Genomic DNA, 27,750 nt, shown 5'->3' on the forward strand with positions numbered 1-27,750 from the left:
TAGGAAGCAAGTTTCAGATCTGGATCATTTCAAATGGGTAAGTTATAACACACACAGGAAAAAAAACCCAAAACACCAACCTATATTAAAGACACTGAATAACTTAAGTCCATGACATGCCACTTGCCAAAACTGCAATGTCTCTTCAGTGATTCAGTAACCTCACAATTTTAGTGGTCTGTATGGCCAACCATGAAAAAATATCTTAAGAGAAAACTATCAACAGATCATAATTTTAACTCATTTTCCACAGTCATCCAGTTTTCCCTGTTACCATGGGCACAGAATCACATATCTATTAGTAAATATTTCTAAAAGATACCTAGCTACTGCATTTACACAAGCATGAATTTTAAGTTTCCAGCTGGACTTCTGTCTTCTTTTGTGGGGGGAGGGGGCTGTTGGTTTTGGTTTTGGTTTCTTGCTGATTGAGGGAGAGGGGATAACATTTAGAAAGAGGAATATAGCAACTACTTGATACAGCTTGATCCTTCCTTTCCCTTAACACATTCTTACTCAGTTTGCTCTGAGGAATCTCTTCTTCCTCTGCCTGTAAGCCATCATTATCATTCTTTTACAATTTCTACCTCTACTATGCATCTGAAGTATTTACCAAATTTTAAAAATCCTACTACTCTTACACTAAATGCAATCTAAGTTGGTTGCAATTGTTTTTCCTATTGCACAGTTAAAATTACTTGAAAATTCTGCACTAGAAATATCGAGTAAAACAAAAGACATGATTCTGGCTAAAATTATCTGTGCCATAACCAAAGCATACAAAAAATATGTCCATAGTGGGAAAAAATTCCGCCCAACTGAACACCACAGAATTTCATTACCGTTCTACTTTATAAGAAATAAGTGAATATGAAGTAAAAGGAAAGCTTACAAAGGCTGTTAACACCATTTAAACTGTTATTTATGTTCTGATTTATTATTCAGAAAAAAAAGTGTTCTTACAGTTAGTTTGAAAAATATCATTAAAGACAACAGATAATCATAATTTGATGACCGTAGATTCCTACGAATCCTGTAAAGAAACGTCACTTTTGGCTAGTTGCCCACGGCATTAGAATAATCATAATAAAACAAAGTTTGCATGGTGTTCCTTTGAAGGAACTGGGCTTTTCACAACACAGTCAGAAGGCTTTAGGTTCATTATGATAAAATGAGGAACACTGCTGAACTCTGCAAAGTACCACAATAATCACATTTACAATCTCAGATTTATTTAAGCAGAGCTCAAGAAAGGTATCACAGAATGAGGAAACACCATACAAGACAAGTCATTAAGCTTACTGATGTCACCACCTTCCTAGTTTAGCAGGACTTCACTTTTTTTTTTTTTTTTTTTTGTTAAAAACACTTAACCCAGATACTAGACCTCTAGACCTGCATGCTTTTCAATTTCCAAACACCACAGGTCTTCATATTGTAACCCAGGTTTGCCAGATCTCAAGTTAGAATTAGGTTTTTTTAAAGAGATCTGTTTCAGCAATATTTTGCTGCCTTTGCAATGAAACATCACCACCCCGGTTATCCTCCTGATCAAGATTTTAAGCATAAACAGCCTTTAAACAGCGTGATCAAGTACCACTTGAATAAAATTCTCTCTCTACCAGGTAACACAATTGAGATTTACTCTTGTAAGAGTGAAGCTGCAATGGACAGATTAGTTTGAACTCTCTTTGAAGAGAATTAACCTTTCATGGATATGCCCTTAGTAGTTATACAGAAAATCCAAACAGCGCTTACTGATCAAGAAATTTTTCAAGAATATTACTGAACTTAAGCTGCTGTTCATTTCCAGTGTGTTCCTAGCATCACTGTAAATTGGTATCAACCCTCACCTGCAACTTGATAGAAGCACATGTAAAATTATTATTTTCCATTGCTTTCAACAGAAAATAAACTCTCCAATAACCAAACTCAACATTATACTAAGGCTCAAGAAGATAAAGGGGAGACACAGGCAACTGCAACTTGGAAATCACCAGATTTAAAAAGGGGAGGGGGAAAAAAAACCCCCAAACTTTTCGCCAAAGCAGCAAAGAAGCATCTTCGTCCTAAATGGTTCAATTTCTAAAATTTCTGACTATTTTAGAAACCAGTATTAAGAAAAAAGAAGCCTTTTAAGTTCCTAATCCATAGCAACCACAGCACCACACATTAAGTTATGCATGTATTTACTGAAACTGCTAAAAAGTGGTTAAATCCTTCTCGAGGATCCTATCACTCAACAATAGATGAATCAACTGCAAGAACCACATGCACAAAGCAAAGACATGGAGGCAAACAATAAACACTTCAGGAATGCACTGATACAAATAATCACCTTTTTTTTTCCTGCAGCAGACAGGACAGACAGATTCCTTACAAATCTCTCCACTGCATGTTTTAAAAAAATCACTATTATTTTGGAATTCAAGTAAGTTCTTGGACAAATTCCTGAAATAATCAGTTTGTATTTCAAAAAGCATCTGACATACTTCTCAAGTCCAGGTTTTAAACCATGTGTACTGACTTCCATTTCACTGTCCTTCGAGTGTTTGTTTTGGTACCTGAAAATGCCACATACAGAAACCTGACAAAAAGATGCTTTATGCAGGGCCAAACCTGATGTCTTCCAAAGAAACTGTTTTGAGGCAGGTCTTCTCCGACCGTTACGAGTTAACTAGTAAATTACAGACTGATTTTCAATCCCTCCCCAAGAAGAACTCTGGGATTAGGACAACAGAACACCTCAGCCAAAAAGGTCTGAAGTGCAATTTCAAAATTCTCAATGAAGTTATCCACTTAACACAAGCATTAATTTTGGCAACTCTACATTGGACCAGGGCATCCCCACCACTATGGTAACAAGGAGCTAGCCACAATACCTAGCAGTTTTGTTGGTTTGGGGATATTTCCCCAGAAAAATCTTAGCAATCCTTCCCTCTTCATCATTACCTTCTGGACTTCCCCAGTATCAGGAGCTCTGATAAAGTACAACTGCGTTCATAGTGCCAGAACCGTGAGGCTGAGGTATGAACTCTAGTAGAGCCTTCACCAACAAGAGAAATAATCAAATAACTCTGTGATACATGTGGCTATCAAAAATGGACTGAATATGCATAGCTGAGCAAAGCTATGCTTGATAAACACAGTATCTTCTAAGGCAGAACTTGACATTCCCAACGTGAGAAATTGAGGGGGTAGAGGTATGAGTGGACAGGACTGAAGTATACACATTACGCAGCCAGTCTTTGCAGTCACAAAAGAGAAAGTCTTCCGTATGCCTGGTCTATCTAAAGCGGACTGAGGCATATTGTCACTGAAGGAAAAGAAATTCCAACAAAAAGAGCTTAGACCAAAAGGACCACAATTCCTTACAAATGACAGCACTTTTACAAATCCTAAGACAACTTGCCATTTCCCCCAAATACCTGATCCACAGTACAACGTGAGCAAGAAAATGCATCCTTTGCATTCCCTATGACTTGTTTAGCGTAAGACTTACAAACTAAACAAGGACCTTAAACCCTTATCCCAAATTTATTTCCTGATACAGGACACTAGGTACTAGAGCCTATTTATGACTCATACAGATCACATTTGACGTGGAAACACAAGCTGTGTAGCAAATAGCATGGTATCACCAACTATTATTTCTCTTCTACTCGGACTTGTACATGGTATACTCAGTTCATCTGTAAGCAGAGAACAGCATTGCAGTCTAAAAAGTCTGCCATCTCTTGCCCCATCACCCAGTATCGCCCAGGCAAGTTTCCAAATGTTTATCATGGATCAAAACAGCCTGTCTACAGTCACTTAAGCTCACAGGAAGCCATGTAACCTGAAATGGAAAGAGCATGACATAAAACTGTGAACTGAAAACGAAGTGTGAACACGGTAAGATGTACAGCATTTTCACAGTACACTGACTGCTTTTATTACACTGCAGTGAGATCACTTGGCTGTAAAAGCATGAGATTTACAACTACCACATCAATAAATGTATATATTAATATCACATGTATATATATAATATAAATGCTGTATTTTATGTGGTGATTGGAGGGATATTAAAATTTCTCTCAGGTGCACCTTCTGAAGGAAGGGGAAAAAAAAAAAAACCACACAAAGCAAAACACCAGCTTTTTACATGCTCCTAATATCATGAGAACGTGAACTCGTAACTTTTGACCTTAGCTTCAACAAAGGCCATCTGCAATATTTCATTTAGATCCAAGCAAATGTCTCTCCTTATATACCAATGAAGTATCAAGCAATTCTACTTCTCATGAAAAAATTAATTTGTCTACACATCTCATACTCTGCGTGATATTACAAGGGCAGTTTGATTTTGCAGCATACTGAATTGAAGAATAAACCCAAATGAGCCACTGTCTTCCTTGCACTGGAGAGAGAAGGAAACCGCAACACAGGAAAGAAAATAATTTGTTCACAAACAAAGTGGGGAGGCAGGGGGGGAGAAAGAAAACAAGAAAAAAAGCAGCAACCGGAACACAAGCAGCTGGTGCTCGGGGACTAGGAAGGACTTTGGCTCCACAATAACAGGATCAGTTGCATAATTGCTGCTGCCTGAGAAGTTATACAATGTCTGGCCTTCTCCTCATTAGGAAAACAAATAAGCAACAAACAAGGCCTTTTAGTCCACAGCAGCTAATAAATTAAATACTACGTGTAAAATCCTACCAAAGAGAAGGCCCTCTGTAGTTTCAAACATTACTTTTTAGCTTACTGGAACATAAAGCATTGAATTCTATGTTAACCCTTACCAAAAACATCTTATTTCCCCTAAAAGCAGCATGTCCTAACACCAGTGCCAAGCCACAAGAATTTACCACCTGGTTTCTGTTGGAGAAAGCTGTCTCTAAGTCTAAACAATGAAACACGACCTCTCCTGTTGCTGCAGAACTTTGTGAATTCTGTGGCTATGACAACATTTGAACAGGAATCACATACTACCAAAAAATCCTAAACACTAACACAATTCTAATTCTGTACCTGGGTATTTTGCATATACTTACAGCAAAGCTGGCAAAATATTATTGAGAGAAATTAAATCGACCTACGAGGCATAACACATCACTGAAGAAGGAGCAGGAAAGAGGTTTTCCTGAGTGGTTATGTATTGTGCAGACCTGTATGCTGTGGCATCACACAAAGAGTGAAAGTGAGGTTTGACTCAAGTGTGACAGACCGCGAAGATACTGCATGCTGATTAAGATGCAGCTGAATTTTAGCTTGCCAACACTGAATCCATAAAGATAATTCTAGACTAATTATAGCCCTCTCGTTAAGGACTCGGACCAAAAGAACAAAAGTTTAACCTCCTCATCTAAAATTTGCTTTCTCTGTGATTATCTCTTTTCTGCTCTAAGTCTCGTCCATTTGGTTCTTCTTACCTCTGGGTCAGAAGGTTTATATCTTCCCACCATGATTTGGGCTCACAGCCCAATGCTGCTGCATTGCAGACTCAGCAAAGACATGATGCAGCAATATTCCTGAATTTCTTTGAATGTGGAAGTACATGTCATTGCAACCAAACCCTGAAAGCCATCCAGATAAAACCCAAGAGGCCCCATGGCACTTCAGAAAAATTAAAAAAACACACAACAATGATGCTAAGATGGCAGTCTTGGCCAGTTTATGGCCTGTTGTCATATTCTAGCTAGCATCCAGAGTATCGCAAAATTCACTGACTCTGCACAGACAGAACATTCACTGAGCATCCCTACAACTTCAAGCATTACCCCCTGCGCTCAACACAGACCACTTCCAGCAATAATTGCAGGAATCAGTAGCTCCCCTTGAAGAGAAGTGGAAATACTGGACTTGTATTGCAGTGGAAGCACAGATTAATTTAAGAAGTAAGGGAGACACCTAACTTATATTCCCCATAAGCCACCTGTCCAGTCTGTCAGCTCCTGCGCAACTAGACAGATGGGAACAGAACCATCTCTAGTCAAGTGAAAGAGAGAAGCTGCTCACCTGAAAGCCTGCGCAAACGACCATGCTGGCCACAACACACATTGATTCCGAATATCCAAGATATTCGGGGACCAACAATTACAGAAAGGCGCACTATTCTCTACTTAACTCACGAGCCCTGAACTTGTCTCAGGAAAATGATACAGATGCTATTCTGCCAAACTAGCCTCTTCCTGTCACTACACCCACTGCAGACTGTCTTGACCAGTTACAACTTCAGAAGCAGTGGCCAGGTCACAGCAGCATTCCACTAGCAGCGACTGTAACAGGAGAGCAGCATATTTCAAACATTACTTTTTTTTTTTCCCCCGTATTAGGGATTGCTGCAGATGGCAATAATTCAATCTTTAAAGCCCCTTATTGTGAATATGCTACAAAGCAGCCTATCTTCATCCATAATGTCTCAGCTCAGAATTAAATAAGCCACTTACCTTTCCTAATGCTTCTGCAACAGCTCAGAATTTTGATTAATGACCTGCTGTGCACCAAGTGCCCCTTCTACCAACATTAGCAGCAGTCCCATCACTCCCCTCCTGGCTCTCTGACAAATGCTGCGAACTATTCTCATGTTCAGGACTCAGGCAGGAGTCAGGAGAATCACTTTACTGGTTCAAAGAGTAAAGCAACTGCAGCCCACTCTTAAGACACTACTGTACACTAATAGGAGCACAACCAGAACAGCTGTTGAGGATCAAGAGTGTGATGCCCTTCCTTGTGAAGAAGACAAGAAGATCTGACAATCCCACCTAACCACCCCACCCAAGCCCCCTTCTTTTTTGTTTTGGTGCTAAGGAAGGAGGAGAAGGACGAAAGCCATAAAGTGGTCCAGCACTCCAACATGAAAAATCTGGCACTGTTCATATATCTACTTACAAGACAGATACCTAAATGCTCAAAACTAACCAACTCAGAAAGCTCACAGCTAAGCTTCCAATGCTACTAACTGTGCTACCCACTTTCTAATGCACAGGGAAATGGTTTACATAATATGTGTTTTGTTAGTAAATATAAACATCTAAAAGATGTTCACCTTAAATGACTCACTTTCTAGGTGTCTAGTCTTGCTCTATAGTTGATTTCCAATTAAACAGCTCTCTGGAAGTATGATCTTCAAACCAACATCTAAGGTGATGGAAATCCAGTACCTGCAAAAGGCAATTATTTCATCCCAAGGCATCCTACACATCTATCTTGATTTTGGACAGCTGGGTCCACACACTTAGGAGAGATGAACTCTGCCCTCTGTGTGGCCCAGTTGATGAGCGTATTCTTTTAACCCCATCACCCAGTATCAAATACTTCAAGTCTGCAAGAACATTTTTTTCAATGAAAAATGGACAGACAACTAATTAGACTCACTGCAAAACCCCTCCTAAGCCACTAAGCTTTTTACATCCAGGTAATTTGTGTTTAGGCTTTGCAAAAATCTTTCAGACTTATTCTGGTCTTGAAATATCTTCCCAATTAAATTAAAAATATCTCTTTTCAAAGGGGGAAGAGAGAAAGGAAAAAACGAGAAGGAAAAGGAAAAAAAAGGGGGGGGGGAAGGCAGAAGGCAGAGCAACAATAAGCAAAGTAATTATCAGTGACATGGAAAAAACAACAAAATTGAGCAGGGAAGTTCTGGGCAGGTAAAAAAAAAACACAACAGGTGCATGCAGAAGACAGGAAGGAGATGCAAAATGGAAGACAGACTACAGTTTTGTGGACACAAGTCCTGAAAACCTATTTACTTAAATCACTAGGAACTCAAATGCACGTGTTCAAATCTGATTATTCCTGCTTTGAAACCCTAAAGCTTAGTTTGAGAAGAGGTCAAAAAAATTTAAGCAGCAATAGCATAAAGCAATGAAAATAATTGTCATTTGTTTTTGCCCTTTAAGCCATTCAAAGGCTTTTGCCTGCTTTGTCAGTAGCATACTCTAGGAAATCCCAAAGCTTACTGTGTTTTGGCCTATAAAGAAGACAAACACAAACATACCTTTTCCTAAACTTATCAAGTCTCAACAACTACTCACCTGCCTACTGAAACAAACATAAAACTTTCATCCTTACATCATCCCACTCAAGATGATTTAAAAAATTAACACAAAGAAACAAAACTAGGATTTACATATCTTATATAAAACTGAAATTCTTTAACTCACTGGTCACCAGTCCTATCAATAAAAGGGGAGTCAATACCAGATTCTCTGAATCAGAAACAATTATGCTGATCCCAAATTACCTGTGCACATATACACTAAAAAAAGCAGTAATATTTGAAATGTCAGTGATACCCTGGATTTAGATTAACTGAAATGATCAGAAGCAATTAAGTAAAAAAATCCATCAAAACAACCTATTTAGTCTTCAGTATATTCTCCTTTCTATTTTTAGTGATAATTAACAAGATCTCCATATTAAAAAAAAAAAGGGGGGGGGGGGGGGGGCGCAGTTTTGAGAAGGGTTGAAGTCTATCAGGCCCATGCTGCTGTCTGCAGTTTCTCCCCTGCTTCAGGCATTTCCAGGAGGACACTGGAGAATTCTCTGTAGCAATCTTTTTTTCAAGCAATATTTTGGCATAAATCCAAAGTATTTCTTTTAAAAGTGAAGCTCAGCACACTGTATTAGCAATGGACCTGTAAAAAGTCCACAAAAGATTTCCAAAAGAAGAGTTTTCTTTCAAAGGCAGATCAGAAACGACACACAATTGAGATTATGATACCCAAAAAGACTCCCAATAAAACCCAACAGAAAGGATAAATGAACGCTCTGGCAAGTGAGCACACACACACACTCCCTTGCTAGCTGTCATGAACAGAGCTTTTTGCAAGAGCAGACTACCAGAACAAACCACAAAAGGAAAGTGAAATAATACAGTTGTTTCACTGAAAGCACTCCCAGGAGCAACAGAAGCACATATGCCACACTTAAAGGGACAGACACTACAAGGGAAACACTAACTGTGAAACTGAGCTGGGTCACTGGGTTCTCTTACTTTCAGCAAGCTGACACATTCCTTCCCTCTGCCTGTCCAGACTTGTCAGCATACCGCTTGGAAGCGGCTGAAAAACTTATAATGGTGTTGATAATGTAGAGTGTACATTCAGACAGCACCTCCTCCTCTGTCAACCAGCAGGGACACCCAAAGAAGAACAATTACTCTACCGTCCAGCAACAGGTGCCCAAAAGGGACTGGCAACAAGGGGGCTGGGCATCACTAACCAGTGAGATGAAGGAAGAAAGGAAACAGAGTAGAAATAAAAACTCTGGGTGACTGAAAAGCAAATAGAGTCAGAGACAGAAAACAAATATTCCCTCCCAAAATCCCCACATTTTTTCCTCCAGTTGAAGACCAGGGACAAAAGCACTGTCTACGTCCAAGCGAGACTGACTACTGCTATTTCCTAAACTGAAAGAGGATGGAGGGTGGCGAGGTGGGATGAAGGGAAAGAGCAGCATTGCATGATGACTGCAAGAGTTCTCTTAGGCTTGCAGATCCACTGAGACAGTCGCCCTACAAAGCTCAGCAGAGAAACGGTCTTCCAAGAACTATCATGACAAGTGACACTGCTTTGCCTCCACTCCCTGCTCTGGTGACAACACAATCAGCACAGTGGAAGCCAAAAAGAAAAACTGTTTTTTATTGGGAGGATCTCATATTCTGAAACCATCTGACATGCTTAAAGTATTGGAGAGGGGGGTGGGAGGTGTTTACCGGACACACAAGAAAACACACAACAACAACAACAACACAAAATACACCACCACAAAAAATACCCACATCAAAACAACACAAAAAAACACAAAACAAAGGGGGGAAAAAAACCCCACAAAACTCCCTCCAAGCCCTTGCCTACTGGGTAATGAAATTTCTATCATTTCAGGACTTAATTGTAAGGACTGCAATAATGTTGTTTAGACAAGCTAAATTAGTTCAGATTTTCCAGACATCCTTCTCAAAGACATTTATATTTGCTATCTCACCCACATTATTAAATTGATTGTTTTGAGATAAATGTGGTCTCCTCACATGAATATACTCATTCAATACCAAAGCTGGCATGTGCTGTTCAGCACAATTAAACTGATATCTTCAGCTCAGCAACTTTGCTTTAATCACATTAAAGGTACACCAGCTAATACAAGCCATATATTAACAGAAGCCAATAATTCATGCACTTAGATGAGCACACAGTGGGTATATGTGGTAACTGCAGACTGACACTATTATTTGGATCTCCTTGTAAACAAGGCACCTTAAAATCACAGATTCATAGAATCATTTAAGTTGGAAAAGACCTTTAAGATCATCAAGTCCAACTGTTAACCCAGCACTGCCAAGTCTGCCACTAAATCACGTCACTAAGCACCACATCTACGTGTTTTTTAAAAGCCTCCAGGGATGGTGATTCCACCAACTTCCCTGGGCAGCCTGTTCCAATGCTTGACCAACTTTTCTGTAAAGAAGTTTTTCCTAATATCCAATGTAAACCTCCCCTGTCATAACTTGAGACCATTACCTCTTGTCCTGAGAGACATCCATGACCTTTTAGCATCGTCCATTTTAGTACAATCAAATGTACAGTTAGATGCTAGGAACCAGAGAGGGAAGAAGGGATCAGAGTACAGAAAACACAAATTCCAACAAGCCCACAGCAACATGAGTAATATGATTCTTGGATGCAGTGGGAGGCACCCCTGAGTTGGGGGAGATCAGTGGGGAAAGAGGGGAGGGTTTCAAAGCAGGCAAGAAAAAACTACTCCAAGTATTCAAATGCCAACAGACTACCCTGAGACATATAAAGGTCCCTCTTCTTAAAGGATCTTAACCTCAAGAAGGCAACTAGAATACAATTAATTACTAGCAATCACTTAAATATATTGTATTTATCACTGAAGGTCAAGAGAAAAGGAGACTGGGTCATCTTCTCGGCATACAGATCGTATTTACATTGCACAGGGCTCTTTGACCTAGCAGATACTGGATGCAGCATGCACTGGAAGAAAAGCAAATTCACTTTTGGTCTGGAAATAAAAACTTCTTAGGAGAGTTGTAATTGACCAGAACAGATTACCACCATGTAAGATTTTCCCCTAACCCAGAACCATTCATTACATGGGACATCTTTCTAAAAGAGACACTTAATTCACCTAAAAGATGTTGCAACCCATGCAGTGACGTGTCACTCCCTGCGTGGAAGGACAGCCATTTCTTACTGTAAAAACCATTACAGTCATCCAAAGATCACCACTGAAGTACCAGATTCTTCAAAAGACAGTTGCTTTCAACTAAGAAAGGACACCACAGAGAGAGAAAAGATGTCAGCCATTGTAATTATATTGCTCCAGTACACACATTTTTCAGATCCTGCTCTGAAACGCCCATGTTCTTGGTCCCTTTCTCTCCTCCTCCTTCTCCATGCCTTTTTATTGGAAAACATTTGATTTAGACTGGACTAGCTAGTTTTCAAGATGAATCAACAACACCTTGCACAACAAAAAGCAGAAAATAATAACCTATTAAGAGGCATAAATTGTGAGACAGTACTGTACTTTTTAGTACAAGCCTCCAGCTCACAATCAACTTTTGCCATCTTCTTCCCAGCCCTGTTCAAAATACTCTGTTAGGTCTTAGGAATGGAATCCCATCCCAGGAATGCTCATTACAAATGGTAGTAAGCAAGCTTCTCGCTCTTCTTTATAACATCAAAATACTCAATAAAAAAGAAAGGGAGGGCAAGAAAACTCTGTAAGAGAGAAACGAGGAACTGAATTAATGCAACACATGTAAGCACATATGGACATGCCCCATCATTTATTGTCAGTTCACAAGTAAAAGAGGAAGACACTGAAAATGGGAAGCAGAAAGTTGCAAGGATAAATTAGAAGAAACTCATGTAACAAAACTCACTACTGGTTTTACCAAGTTCACCTATAATTAAGGAAAAGCATTATTCCTTCTTTGGACACAATGAACACTGTCATACTTCCAATAAGTGGTGTCTTACAAACACAACTATAAACGCCCACTGTGTTGAGGAGACCAGTCACTTAGGCAGCGGTTTCCCCTATGGACAAGTGATTTCACCTATCAGCCACAAAAACTGTCCTTCCTCCAGCCTGTGAATCTTCCAGGACTGGCCACATCAGACTCACAGCTACCCAACAGATCACAATTGACAGCAAGACCCGTGCTCCATATACCACCCTATATAACTGCCCTAATATGCAAAACCTAGAAACATGTATTTCTGAGCATTAAAGCAATCAAGTGTCATTCTCTCTCGACACAGTTCAGCCTAAGCATTAGTCTAACAGTACCTCATGAGAGAGCTGGAAGGCAAGAGAAAACTTTTTTTTACATTCACAGTCACAGTGAACTGGTCAAAACAAAACCCTCATGACTTGTCTGCCAGACTGGTTTCTTGTCATTTTCCCATTTAACTATTTTTACCAAAGAAACTAGGGGAGGAGGAAAGGGGATCTGTTTTGCTGGGTTTACTTTTTGTTGGTAGATTCTACTTGTTAACTGGCAAACTGGCCATGGATATATAAGTAATCATTAACAAGAAGCAGAAAAGAAAAAGGTCAAGCATTCTTGGCAAAACAATTCTACACAATTCTTCAAATTATCTGTAAATACCTTTTGCCCAGTCTAAAGAAATAGCAGCAATACTCATATTAATAAGAAAATAACAGTCAAATAATAGAAGTCTTCATCAGGCCTCCATTTTCCATTCATATAGACAAAGCTATCCTCCTGAAACAATTATACCAAAACCTCCTCAAGTAGAGTTCTCACACATTAACAAGAAAACACATGACTGCACATCTACTATGAGGTGTTTTTTCTTTAAATAGCAAGACATCTATTAATCCCAAGCAATGCAGTTCTTCTAAAAACCTGTTATTCATACACTTTTTTTCTCCAAAGCATTATTTAATGTTTTAACAACAAAGCACGACTTCTGATCAATGGTCTTGCTATGTTTCAAGTTAATACTAAACTTTCAGTCAAGTCAAGGTGTTCCTCATCGAACTCCTGCCCCCCTCCCCCTGATTAACTATGGACTTGTTTCCTTGAACATGCACCCTCATCAAAGTAAAAAGATGAAAGGGCACATATTGTTTATAATCGATTTGCTTAAATTCACAAAAGCAGCCCCCTTTCTCCTTAGCAGAGGTAAGAGCCTTCCACATGCTGTGCTAACCTTCCAACAAGGTTTATGTTAGCCACTGCCAGGACCTCACAGCCACTGACACCAGTCACTGCTGCCCACCACTCTAAATGCAAACGCAGAAGTCTAAGCAATAGACCAATTACAAGATTAATGGCAAAAAACAGTTAGAATAAAATATTCAGTACTTCCATATCCCACGAAATAAAAAATGATCTTACTATGTTCAGTAGCACATAAAAAAAAAAAAAGAAAAAAGTAAAAAGTCACCCTCTGCCTAACTGCCATAGTGCTTCATAGTGCACCTGAAAGATTCATGTCTTCATTTGTTGCTTAAGAGGGCATCAAAAGCTCACCACACACCCACCGCCTCTTATCTCCATAAAAAGTCAGGCCTCCAAACCCCATGCCCCCAACTAAAACATCCTAGCAAATATCCTGCTTCAAGGAGGACTAGATATCCCTTCCAACCAAAATTTCTCTGACACATTCAAACTCTCCCAGGTGAACTTAAATTTTAAGACAACTCCTTCCTCTCAATACATAATAAAGATCAGTATTCAAAGACTGCAGCAATTAGTCTGTTGAACCCGAGTCTTGCCCCATCATTAATGCCAGAATAAACCCTTCAACATGGTTCCGATACCCATAAATACTGGAGAGCCTTTCTTCGAGCATCGGAGAAATGAATTCTAGAATATATGAAAAAATAGGACTGCTAAAAACATGTGGTTTTGTTGGGTATTTTGGACAAGGTCCAAGACAGAAATTAAATTTTAAATACATTTTTTAAAGTGGCAAGAAGTTCACCATACCTCTTTAAGCACACTTTTCAGGATAAGTTTGCAGAGGCAGGCTATGAAAGTAAAAAAACCTGACATACACCCATCCCTCCCTCCCTCCACACACACATCAGAACAGTTTCAACCTTAGCTGAATTGTGTGTAACTTCGTACAACTGTTCCTGAGAATAGTTATAAAGACACTATATTTCAAGAAAGCTCCTAGAAGTAACCTTCATCCTCTTATAAATGACATTGAGCAGGGGTCCTCAAACTACGGCCCATGGGCCAGATACGGCCCCCCAGGGTCCTCAATCCGACCCCCGGTATTTACAGATACACACACACCCCCGCTGGGGGTTGGGGGGGAACCAAGCAGCTGCAGATGACTGCCTGCCGCTTCATCCGCATGCCGGCCTCCTGTTTAAAAAGTTTGAGGACCCCTGATATAGAGCAAAAGAGACGACTGGTTTCTAGACACAAACATGTGACCCTCCATCAACAGATTCACAGGCTGGTTAACTTCCCTGGGAACTTAATGTGGAGGTACAGGGAATTTAACCAAAAATCAAGAAATGTATGTCAATTGACCATGACCCTGCAGTGCTTGAGATGCTCCACTTTCCTACTCAAAGGCCCCGTTGAGAAGAATACTACAGAAGGCAGACAAGCCGCTCTTATAAGGTTCTCCACCACCACAACCCTCAGCTTAACACCACAAGACAGACCTGAACTGAACTCCACACAACATAAACACCTACTAACAATGATGTCCTTTTTTTATTCTTAAACAATTTAGATAAGCTTATTTTCACATGTTGTGCTATTATGTTTTCATTTGAAATGCTTGTCCTTACTCAGGCTGCAAGTTCAACTTCATTCCTCAAAGGATGATGGAAAAGAGGATGGGCAGGGAATAGGAGGAGAATCTTTATCTTTCAAAATTATTCTGCCTGTGCCACAGGAGGCTAAATCCTCACCTTGGTACATTCTCTACTCAATCTGGGCTACTTCAGGAAAACATCAACTTTATTTTTTTTTTTATAAAAGAAGATCAAAACACGAACCAAACAAAAAAAAAAATGATTTAAAGACACTTATAGCTAGATTAAAAACATTTTTCCAAGTACACTATTTGCAATACAGACACCTTGTCTGCTTCCATTTATTTAAAAAAAATGCACAAACAAGCCAAAAACCAAACATTCAGATCATCATGTGTATTTGATGCATATATATACACACACACAGACACACATTATGTGCTTTACTGAAATAAAAATAGGTTAGTTTTAGGTAGTTTAACTGATCAGTACCCTATTCCAGTTCACACCAAGAAACCGTACAAGTAACTAGGGAAAATTAAAAAAAACCACAAACAACTGAACAAAAAAATTCAGCTACAAATACAGCATATCCGAATTCCTGCCTCCCTAAATACAAGGGAGACCACCAGTGAAATTGCAAGGGATTTCAAACAGAGAGCAAGGAATCATTTTCTTTTTCCCCTCTTGATCCAGCACTGCTAGGAACATGCTTATGTTCCCAGTAATAAACTGAAAGCAAAATATTTCTGTCTCCAGAAGTTACTACAGTCAACGTAAGAAATGTTGCTACAGTGTCTTTACACTCTCTAAACGAAAATCTTGAAGAGCTACTCCCTGGTTACTTCATGACCCACTCAAAACCTAAATTAAATATTCTTCACTAGCTTATCCTCACCGCTCAGAACTGTGAAAAAGAAACTTTTGCAAACCTAATTAACAAGCAAATTAGCATCTTCTTAGATCATATCCACAGAGACTTTGTTTTTACATTTCTGTTGTGGCTCACTGCTCAACTGCTACTGGCTCAAGTATTAGCATTTGATTTGTGATAAAATACCGAAACTGTTTCTATGCCTGTTTCACATCACTCTTTATAAAGAATGTTTACTTCTGTCTGTTCAGAGATGCATCCTTTCTTCTGCAAAAGAAGAAATATAGGAACTCCCAAATAAAATTAATTTCACTCCTCTTCAGTCGCTTTATCAGGCAGGAAACCAGTGATGACAAGCCCAGGTCTGACCACATCTTTCTCAATCTCATCATATTCATGGCATCCCAACTCCAAGCATTTTGCCATGTGAAGATTCCAAAAATGTTGGAGCCCTCACAGTTATGGGAAAAAACTGACAACTGCATATTCAAAGACCAAAACTGAAAAAGGAAATCCATTTATCTCATGCTTTTAATGCTTTAAAAGCCATAACTTGAGTCAATCTCACAGCTGAGGGTCTGCACCATGACATTTCAACTCATAGGTTGGCAACCCTGACAATATCAAAAGGTTCAACTTTTACATTAAGAAACACACTCCGTATCTGCTTTGTCTGTCATTCTACCGTGCGAAACATTCTGTACTCTGTGCACTCATGCAAATACAAAGCAAGGCCTTGATCTCATCCCTGGCTCTCACATGGAGACCCAAGGACCTCCATAAAACCCCACTGGAAGTAAATAACTCTTGGCAAGAATGCAACAGCAGAGACAAGTCCTAAGACCATTAATGGCATTCTGAATGCTATGGAGGTGGTGAATCCTAGTGCAAAACCAGTAGACAGCAGTCCTATTATCATCAGCCTGCAGTGAAAGCACTCTTCTCTCCCGTTCCAAAGTCAGAGCACTAAAGTCCACCCTCTCCCATTCGGTGGGGATTCAAAAGCTTCTAGCATTAAAAGAAACACGCACAGGGAAACCCAAAGTTCTGTCAATGTCTTCCACTGTCAGAACAGTAAGACACTGCCTGGTTCCACAAGAGAACTTTGACAGATATGTGGGCTTAATAGCATTAAACCTGAGGGAGCTAGGAATTCCCAGCTCTTGGTTCCCTTTACTCCTCTGGTTGCCCACAGACAACTGCTTTGTTTCTTTTTTTCCCAAAATTAAGGATAATTTCTAAGCTTGCTGCAGTAATTCCATATAACACTTGCCCCTGCTCCACACAGTCCACCTACTATGAACAACTCAAAGGCCAATACTTCACGCCAGTCTAATAAACCTCAACAAAACCTGAGGCTGATTATGCCAAGCGCACTTCTATCTGATTAACCTTCTTAACGATCTTTACTCTCCCTAAGGCATTCTGAACAGACTTTCTCCCTTTTGGGATTGTCCATCATCCAAGTACTTGCAAACTCTTTTAATAAATAAATGATATTTTGTCATTTTTGTAACGATTTTTTTTTTAAACAGCATACCTTCTGAACACCCTAAGCATCCTCCTACCCCTACGGTTACTCCTTCTATTCCCCTAATCTCCAGTTATATAAAAAAGGACATATTTAGAGGGCCAAGTAACCAAATACAAACTTCAGGAAACACGTAGTGTACAACCCCCCTCTTCCTATTACAGCTAATCTGTGATTTAAGATCTTGGTTCTCAGCAAAAACTAAGGGCAGCAAGCAGCACTACTTATCACCATTGCATTCAAATACAGTCCACTTTCTGAAGCAATATCCCATCAGTTATTAGCCTACACAAACCAAACCACCCTGCTTCGAATTATACTGAGATTTTTACCATATCTTCATTTGAAAACAATAAATCATCTGGTAATGTGAGAACATAAAATATCGTTCACTTGCACCCACGCTCCACCTGGCAGAATGATACTGAGAAAAGTACCAGCCAAACAATCCAGGTAGAGCTACCCTCAGATACCCAATGCATGGTGATACCTCTGACAAAGCCAGCGAAATAGAAAGCCAGACGAAAATTTCTCTCAAGAGTTCCTGGATCCACATTCTCACTGAAGTCACACCATTCTAAAAATGAAGGACCCTAAAAAACATCTAAATAACATGCAGGAGTATCTTCCATTTCTAGCCATGGATCTATCTCACTACTACCAAATTGTCAGCTCTGAAGGTTTTGCTTTTCTCCATTTGCTTATTTGACACTGCTGCTTTAAGCATCAGTTTTAGTAATTTCTCTCTACTCTGAAACCCTTCACTAGAAAGCCTCAAATGCACACCCAAAACCAAAACCGGCATGACTGTTAGAAAGAAAATGGATGATTCAAGAGAATGAGTAACTTCTTTCACCAACTAAGAAGTTCATAGAATAAGTTGCTGGGGAAAAGTACGCAAAAGCCAACTATAAAGGGTCTGACTTCTCCAAGATAGGCGCCTTAGAGTTGGAATAAGAAGCTTAAGTTAGGGATGTAACTGATGAATACCCACCCAACCCGAAAAAGTACAAGTTTAACTCTTACATACTTCCAGTGTAACATGCAATTTCTCTAGAGCAAGAGAGAAAGGGATGAAATAAGCCATCTGGAAAACCCACTTCTTCCATGTGTTTTCAAATTTATTATTTTCTGTACCCTAAATTAGCCAACGTGCTCAAAGATTTTTCCTCCTTGTATTGTAATACAATGCACTACATGGAAATAACAATATTTGTGAAGGTGTAAGAACTAAACATTCTTTTAATGCATATCTGTGTGTTATAATTCAAATGCATCCATCTTATCTTTCTCCTATATTTCTTAATCTTTACACAAAACTACAAGCTATGTGCCCTCATACCATCCAGTATCCCTTATTGTTCATTTATTCCAAACAATTCACTCCCTCCTAGCATTTTAGAAGATACTTTTTACATGTGCTACAGTAAGTTTTGCAAATCTGTTCCTATTCTGCGATATGACACAACCATTAGAAGTTACATGCTTAAGTTACATGCAGAAATCTATCACAGGACACGGACAAAACACCACAACCAGCAAAGCAATCAAAATGAAAAAAAAAAAAAAAAAAAAAAAAAAAAAGAAAAGGAAAAGATCCAAAAAGATGACATGTAGCTCTCAATGAAATAATCCAATTCCAAAGAAACATCTAACAATTCTTTCCAAAAATCTCAATACAGACAGTTCTACACTCATAGCTTTGTTCAACAGGTGAGGAAAGAAAAAATAAAAAGGAAAAACCCCACATAATAAAAAATAAAAAAAAACAAAACCAAAAAGATTCCCTGCTGTTATTCAAAATTCCAAAAACATTAGCACAATTGTCAAAAATTATGTCAATTGCACATTTACACACAGAACAGAAATCAGAAAACTTTGCCCCACAGCTGTTCACGGGAATAAAACTAAAGATATACATCATCTTCATTCACAAAAGACTCAAAGGAAAGAAAAAAATAAATAACTCCTGCACATTTAGAGCAAACCAAATCAGGAAAGGAACAAGATCCATTCTTCCTTCTCTGCAGCTACCAAAGCTGCACTTTGCACCTGTTTTGAAAGCCAAAGCACCAGCAAACAGCTCCTAGCAAGGGTGAGCCCGTTCCCCCAGCAGTGACAGCAGCACCTGAGACCAAAGCCACAGCCTCCTCACCAGGCGGTTGCTACCTATAGTCCTCCCGGCAGTTATCACATCGCTTTTTCTAGCAGCTTCTAGACAGAAAGAAAGGAAGACTAAGGTCTCCAATGTGTAAAACCCTATTTCAGTTGACTAACCAGTCATGTTTGGTGTACCTTCTGACTAATACTCATTAAAAGAAGTATGTTGAGCATGACAAGGGGCATGGGCAGTAACCAACAACACCCCAATACCCTTCAGCTACCTTAAAGACCAAGTAGAAAAGCTGAGTTCCCACTCATATTTAAATGCTTTACAGGCATGTATGCTACAATCCAGTTAGCTAAAGATTGTTCCCTCTTCACCATTCATACAAAAATTCCTTTAATTACACGTGAGTATCAAATCAACATAGAAAGTTTAAACAAGCCACTTTGAGAAAGAAGATGCTACGCAACACTAACCCAACAATTTTATACAGTATTTCTTCTTCCTCCTTTGCCCATTAAGGTCTGATATAGTGTTAGGATAAAAATCAAGCAAGATATGCAGCAACTCTGCTATAGATCATCTAACTGAAATAATCACCCCCACCATCCGATAAGTGAGCCAAACACAAAAAAGTCTGTAGGTACTGTGTTATTTTTCACTGTCAAAAAAAAAGGCGCTGTACACACTTGCCTGTAATATCACAGAAGAACAGGGGACGCAACCAACAAGCAAAAGCTTGCACTGCTGCACCACGAAACGTGGCTCGCTTGCCAAACAGATGCTCTCAAGGCTGGATCACCAATAATGCATATTCAGTCTTACAAAGTTTGCAGTGCTATCACCTGAGCCGAGATGCTGCTCTCACATCCACACCAACGACTCCAATGACTTCAGTTAAAACGTTACAAGCCGCTAGCAGAATTTTGTACATAACATGAGAAGCTCGGGCACATGAGAGTACAAACAGGAATATAGGATATGGCAACACTTTCTATACTGGCTGTGGGACAGCTGGTTGAAACAAATGTGCATAGGGGCCTTATAATTATGTCCTGTCTTCTCCTACCCAGCCTGGACAAGGTGCAAACAGCCCAGCAAAAGGATATAAAATCTCCAGTAGAAGATAACAGGAGCTATACAAGAATGAAACTGTTTATTACAAGATTAAAACTGTTAACCAAATTACAAAGTTAAAACTGCAAGCTGTTCCAGGAGACGTGACAATCTTACATCAGCACGCCTCAGTCCCTTTGACACTGAAGGGTGCGAGAAGGCTTACAGTTATAACTCAAGTTATAGCTCCCTCAAGACACATACGTAACAAAAAAAGTATTTTAAAAAGCAATCAGCATTGCCAATAACTCAAAGAAACTAATAACGTAGGTATTTGTCACAACTTGGGCATTTTAAATGCTGTACTATTGCAATTTGCAGTAACAACAACAAAGAAGAATCAAGGAGGAAACCAGTGAAGTTAAAAGCTTCAGTATGAAAGGCATGAAGTTTTCCCCCTTCATGCGTACCCAAAAATTGTACTATGGACCAACGAAAGATTCTATTTCCCATTTCAAAATACAAGTTTCATTCCAGTAACATATCCAGTAACAGACTTCCACAATTCTAATTATCAGAAAGGCAAGCACTAGGGGGTAAATTGTGACTAAGACTCTAAGGTTTTTCACAGCATACCATATCCGCCCTCTCCAAAATCTGTTTATTTTTGGCAAATGATACAAGACTTCCTTATAGCAGGAAGTCCTGCAAGTCAAAGGCCACTGCTGAAACAGTATTTCCACTATTTTGCAATAGGAACTTAAAATCACTTACAAACACAAATGAAACTGCTTATCAACATCAGCAGATTTGTCCTTCAGCAATTTAACTGTCAGAGAGGGAACTACTGGCTTTTCTTTACGTTCCTCAGCTTAGCACATCCTCAGAAACCCAAGTAAAACACCACAACTCAACGCTACAAAACAGTTAACATCAACATTTGGGAAGTGAAACATCATGTTCCAACACCAAAATTTCCAAACAATCTCATGACAGTCCTGAGCATTTCAAAGGGCAAGCAGAACATCTGCCCACACTCATCCCATACTCTGCACATAGAGCATCCACGAAGTTTTCCCTACGCTACAAAAATCCAGCTGAACACTTAGAGAAAACTACAAAATATTTAGATGGGCAGAAGTGAAACGCATTGCTGAATTCCTCCAAAAGTAGCCCACATTGGTACATACTGAAGACCTGCTCACCTTGTATACTACTTCTGGCAGTCTAGCTCCAGCAAACCAGAGCTAAATACCAAGGTTTTCATACCCACCCAGATGGCAGCATACCTTCTCAGCCAACTCACATAGCAAGATGCAACACCATAATGCAGCCTTCTGAACTAACCTTGTTATTTCAGGTTGAGTATATTAAGAATATTATTATAGTTTTGTTATTTAGCATGCTTCTGTTACTGTTTTGAAAGAAAGAAATGAGATCTCCTCTCCCATAGTACTGATACCACACAATACTACCAAGTAGCTGATCTTGATGCACCAAATGACAAACAATCAATCGACTGAACTTACTAATCCTTACTTAAAACTTTGGCATAAAAATGTTGTAATACATTTTTAAACACGTGCTGAAGATACTAAAAAAAAAGACAGCAGCACTGTCCTTAACTTGCTTTAACTTGAACCAAACAGATAATCAGCTGGCTAAGAGCTGCAACATAGTTGTTACTATATAACCCAAAACATACTACATTTTTATCCAAGTCTAGCAGCCTAAAACTGCCCAGCAAATTGGAAAAGTGAACAAACATGTCCAGTTCCTAGCTTCTTTCTAGAATACCAAACTGAAGAATACCACTATCTGATCTGTAGTCTACTGCCACTGATATTTGAGGCACTCTTCTACCCAAAACACATTGCTATCAACGGTGCTGAGTATTCCAGAGCTGGCTCAAATTGACCTCGACAGACCCACACCGCTTAGTGCATAGACACCGACTCATAGTCCAAATATGCACCCCAAGTTAAGATTACCAGCACTTCTTGACCAGGATCATGGAGCAAAGGCACGATGCCATGGATTAACATGGATGCATGTTTCCAGCACCCAATGCATTCTGCTTCGTAAACATGCCTGCCCATAACCTAAAAGCACAGAAAAGGATTTGGTTGATTAGCACATCAGTAAGTTTTCTATCTGCAAATGCTGCAAGTCTACCAGCATTATGGATGAGAGAAACACTGCAGAAATGCCAGTTCACGCAAACTGTCCAGTTTGTTCACACAGCCTACTTCAATACACCACTAACTTGTCACCAAAATGGGCCAAGGATGCAATCAAGCTGGCTCTCTGCAAAACCAGCCTGGATCCATGGGAGCCTGTGAGCTCAGGAACATCATACAGCCATATACTGGTCAAAGGGGCACAGGCACCAGGCAGCAACACAGCTCTGGTGCAGTTTACGATTTAGCTAATTATTTGTTTGCTACAACATTCAATGTTTACTTTTCTTAACAGGAAATGTACGATTTGTTTTCCATCGCAAAATCTCACGGTCCAATACATGGACATGCACAGATCTCGTCACAAACCTACACTGCCAAGAAATCAAAATTCAATCATTAAAATAAGGCCAGAACTCACAGGTCTATACTGAAACCTTGGGAGTTACTCTAGTCAGCCAAGAAATTTCAGTTAGATTATTCATGAAACTACAAGTCAAAATACATACATTTAGTCCTCTGTGTTGTTCCATCTATAAGACCCTCTCTGTGCAGGCATACATAAGCACAGCTAGAAACTACCGTCTCAATCTTTCAAAAAGAACATCACACAAGGTCTCAGTGCCCAGCACCACTGACCGGCCCCTATGCAAACCTCTTTGCCTATGCGAATCACCTGCCAGAACTGCAGGGCAAACACTATGCTGAAGACAAGCAGCAGGTACCTCAGCACCTCCGCAAACCCACCCCCCCTCCCCCGCACCGTGCTCCGGGCACCCGGGGAGCCACAACCTCCCCGTCCCCGGGGAGAAACTCGCCGGGTGCGTTAACCCGAGCGCCCCTAACGCACCACAGGGTCGAGAACTGCCGCCAAAATAACTAATTACATTTTTAAAAAATGAAATTAAGGGGGACAAGCTACCCACCTCTCCGCCTGCGAGCCGGGCTTACTCCCGCGGCGGCGGGCGGGCGGGCAACCCCGCGGCCCGGCTGCCCGCCGCCCCCACGCACCCAAGGGCTGGGGCGGGCGGGCCCCCTCCCGCACCTCCGCCGGGGCCGGGGCCGGGACCCCCGCGGGAAATCCGCCCTCCCCGGCCACAACAAAGGCCGCCCGAGCGGCCCAGCGCCGCCGCAGCGTCCGCGGTGCTCCGCCGGCCCCCGCCGGGGCTTCCCTCGGTCCCCCCCACCAGGCCGGGGCCCCGGCACAGCCCCCCCTGCCCGCCCCCCTCAGCCCGGCGGGGGCGAGCCCCCCGCCCCGCAGGCTGCCCTGCCCCGGGGGCCAGGGCCAGAGAACGGCCGCTGAAATAAAGCATTAAAAAACCAACGGGGGGTGGGGGGTTGCCCGCGCAGTGACAGTGATCCATCACCCGAGGCACCTGCACCGCCGCCCCCTCCTCCAAGCCGGCGGCGGAGGGAGGCGGCCGCCCGCACGGCATCCCCGGGGAGCGGGGCGGCCGCCGCGGCCTGCGGCCGGGCCGAGCCAAGCGAGGCCGGTACCCCCGGCAGGGATGGGGGCCGCAGCCCGCCGCGCCGGGCCCGCGGGGCGGCGGCGGGTCTCCCCGCAGCGGGGCCAGGGCCGGCGGCGGTGCAACAAAGCGGCGGGGCGCGGGGAGCGGGCAGGGCCGCCAGGCACTCACCGGGAGGCGGCGGGGGTCTCTGTCGGTGCCGCCGTGCCCGGCCCGGCCCGCCGGGCCGAGGAGGGGGCAGCGGGCGGTCTCTCCTCTCGTCAAAATTCTCTCCGCTCCTTTCCACGGGCACGGCTCGGCGGGAGGCGGGGGGGGGGGGGGGAGTTACGCGACGGAGTGTCCGCGGCCGGGCGGTGCGGGCCAGGCCGGGAGGGCGGCTCCCCCGCTGCGGCCCGGGCGGGCTCCGGCGGGAGGCGCCACCGCCGCTGCAGCGTCCGGGCGCTGGAGTCGTTCCGGCCCCATCAAGGCCGGGCCGGGCCGAGGGGGCCGCGCGAGGCGGGGCGGAGGGAGCGGGGCCGCTCCCCGCGGCGGCTGGTGGCCATCTTAGTCCTCCTCCTCCTCCGCGGCGCCGAGTGCCCCCTCCCCGCCCGGCTGCCGGCGCTGCCTCCTCCCTCCGCTCCTCCTCCTCCTCCCGGCTGGCTGCGGTCACCGCCGCTCCCGCGGCTCGGCGAGGCCGCCTGAGGAGAGCTGGTCCGTAATGGCGGGCCGCGGGAGCAGCCCCTCAGGTAGCGGCCCGCCGCCCCCTCTCCTCAGCGGGAAGGCAGCGCGCCGAGGGGCTCCTCTCCTCACCCAGACCGGGTCAGCTCGACAGACATACAGGCCCCCTTCTTGGTTCTGGGGCTTTTTAGAATTATATTACTTTTCAGAGCGGTGGGTTTCCCGGGCAGACGCTTGGTTGGTTTGTTTTCTCCCTGTTCTCTGAGAGAAATCCCGCTTCTCTGGCACTGAAGGGCCCTGCCCTCTCCCCTCTGTGCCCGCCCCCAGCCCTGACACCGCAGGCCGGAGCAGCTGACACGCTGCCCAGCCCGCCGAGCAGGCAAGCCATCCATCCCAGCCGGGAGCCTGCTGTGGGACAAGGATGGAAATGCCAGGAGGTCAACGCAGGGCCAAAGCAGCCACCTGCAGGTTGGGGTTAGTGTGTGTGGTTTCCCTTAAGTTTTCCTCAAGCGTACATCCAGGGAAAGTCCTTTGGATATCCCTGCTATCAACCACAAAGAGGATTGTACATTTGTGCTTACCCACACATCTCATCTGTTACTCTTTTCCTAATTAAGCCAGAAGTTCATTAAATTCCCAACAGCAAAAGGACTTTTTTTCAGCAGGGCAAAGCGCAGGTTTAGCCACACCTGGGCACGTGGTGCAAGCGGTCACTGCAACCTTGGGACAAGCTTCATCTGCTTGGATGCTCCTGAGGAACGGTGCAAAGGTGTGTCTGTCCACACATACGTGACCAGATACCCTTCTGCCTTTTTCCAGTCACTTATAAACTTGCCTCCTTTGAGCAATCGGCTGCTAACAGCTCTTCACCCCCTAGAAGTTTTGTTTGGAAAACTAAAATTTTTTCATCAATGAAAATCCCTTCTGAAGTCTTCACTGAAAAGACTAAGCAGCAGTTCAGAGAATCTGGCTACAGGGGTAAAAGCTGCAATAAACAATACACAAACCATCCGAGACCTTGCGTTTCGCTGGCAAATTATCACAAGCACCAGGAACCAGGACCATTGCCACTTCCCTTTGCTAAGGGGTCTTACTAAACGAAGCTGTGTACTGTTGTACTTGAGGGCAAATGTAGTAAATGCCATTTATCCAGTCTTCCTTCTCTGGCTGTTAGCATCGAACATGTAAATCCACTTAATGTTTTTACTGGTTAACATACTGCTCTTCAGCTGGCAGTTGCCTTTTAGGTGGAGGAGACCTCTGCTTAAGACTCATGGATGTCTGGAGTGAAGCTAACTCTAATTCAGCTGCTAAGGAGCACTGATTGAAGGCAAAAGTATAACTCCAAACAAACCCTACTCCTCCCAACTGAAAAACAAAATAAGCAAGGTGAAGCTTATAACTTCCTTGCCTACACAATACAATGCTGCCTTTATTTGTTAGAGGCATCTTCAGACATCCCTAATTCACTGTATTAACAGGAGCAAGATTTAGCCCAACTCAGAACAACAGCACAGGCTATAGTTTGGGTTGGAATGGGACCAACTTTGCAATAACTGTACTTTTTCTGTGCAGAATAGTCAAGGAAGTATAGGCACTGAGACAGAAATCATGCACGGTATGCCAACCATACTCCTATCACAGCAACTGTAATATCACCTAGTGGCAGAAGCTCTTAGACAATCTGTATTCTCACGTCCCTGGAAAAAACTTACATTTTTTGCCATGTGGATCTTGTTTTGTCCCTCCTAACTAAATGCCTACTTTTCCTGACTTTTTAGACACAGAGCATTTTAACAACCTCATCCCCAACCACTTTCTCTCTACCCAATTGTTCTTCGCAGCCTCCTCTTCCCACATCATACTCTAGCAGAAGTAATTGTCACTGTCTGCTATGGAAAAAAAAAATCACAGTTGTCTACAGCTAAGGCTGTATGAGAAATGTTACAAGATCAAGAAGGGAAAATGAGGAGGACCAAAACATGAAACTATAGATTTGCTTTCACAGGGTGCCTTTTGAGGTCACTCCCCATGTTTTGTATTCATCATGGAGTAATGTATACACAGAGGTAAAAGCATGTGTGTTGAGTTACATTCTATCACATAACAGACTGTAATAATTTGCCCCTGGAGTGAAGGCTAAGCTTGAAGTTGGTGGAGGTATGTTTATGCTACAAAACAACCAAGATCTGTAGCTCAGCCCATTTAAAGCAAACACACATGGCTTTTTGCATGCCTAAATTTTTACAGGTGCATTCTTGCTTAGTAACCCATGTCGGTGTAGAAGCAACCATGCAATGCATGCAGAATTTGGCCCTGTTTGGTATATTTTCATTCTGGTCTGCAGCAAGGGGAAGCTGTGATTTCATCAGCTTGTTCCTACAGTTATGTCACTTACTGTGCAAGATGCCTCTCAAATGCATCTTTGTTCCTACATCTGTAATCTTGGAAGGGCTAACACCACCACTATGGGCCTGAGGGGCCAGGAGACAGCCTTCTCTGATCTCACAGACACCCCAACAGTCCTATAGAGCAAGGATTTAGTTGTGAAAAGAGAGGAGTTACAAAAAGGCATCTCTGCAGTTTTCCAGAAAGTATTCTGGATGACGCTTTTAGTCATGTGATTTAGTTTTAGGTAGCCTTGCAAGGAGCAGGGAGTTGGACTCAGTGATCCTTATAGGTCCCTTCCAGCTTGAGATAATCTATGATTCTGTGCAGTCTGTGAATGGTACATAGCAGTTACACTTCACAAAACAAACAAATCTCTCTGTAATTTATGTGTGGGAGGATACTTGCATCTTTCATATGTAAAGGATTAACAAGATTATCTTAGCCAGCTCTACTAAGTAAGAATCAAAGCTTACAGAGATGGTTCTGTTCCTAATTCATTATCAGTAGAGGTAAACTTAGTGGGAAATCACAAAAATACTCCAGGATGGCAGTGGGAGTTGCACAGACAGCTGTACGCCAGATACAAGTTTTGCTGTGTGCCAAGTTACATCGCTTTTTTCTTCTTGCGCAGTTAACGCTCATCACATTCCTATTTATAGTCCCCGTGTTTCGGTCAGTAGTCACAGTTCCATAATAAATAATGGCAAGCTGTAACGATC

At 42.1% G+C, this 27,750-nt stretch overlaps 1 protein-coding gene across 5 annotated transcripts in view; it reads right to left on the reverse strand.

The window, feature by feature from the left end:
• WDFY3 (WD repeat and FYVE domain containing 3) overlaps positions 1-24,556 on the reverse strand; it is a 185,216-nt gene extending 160,660 nt beyond the window's left edge. For 3 of the 5 annotated variants that reach the window (XM_055722688.1, XM_055722701.1, XM_055722682.1), the window contains exon 1: positions 24,155-24,556. The gene's annotated coding sequence lies outside the window, so the exon portion shown is untranslated. The remainder of the gene's footprint in view (positions 1-24,154) is intronic. The other 2 variants (XM_055722709.1, XM_055722695.1) reach the window with 1 other exon arrangement.
• Between the last annotated feature and the right edge of the window lie 3,194 nt (positions 24,557-27,750).

Source organism: Falco cherrug, chromosome 1 (genome assembly GCF_023634085.1).
Source record: "Falco cherrug isolate bFalChe1 chromosome 1, bFalChe1.pri, whole genome shotgun sequence".
Lineage (NCBI taxonomy): Eukaryota > Metazoa > Chordata > Aves > Falconiformes > Falconidae > Falco > Falco cherrug.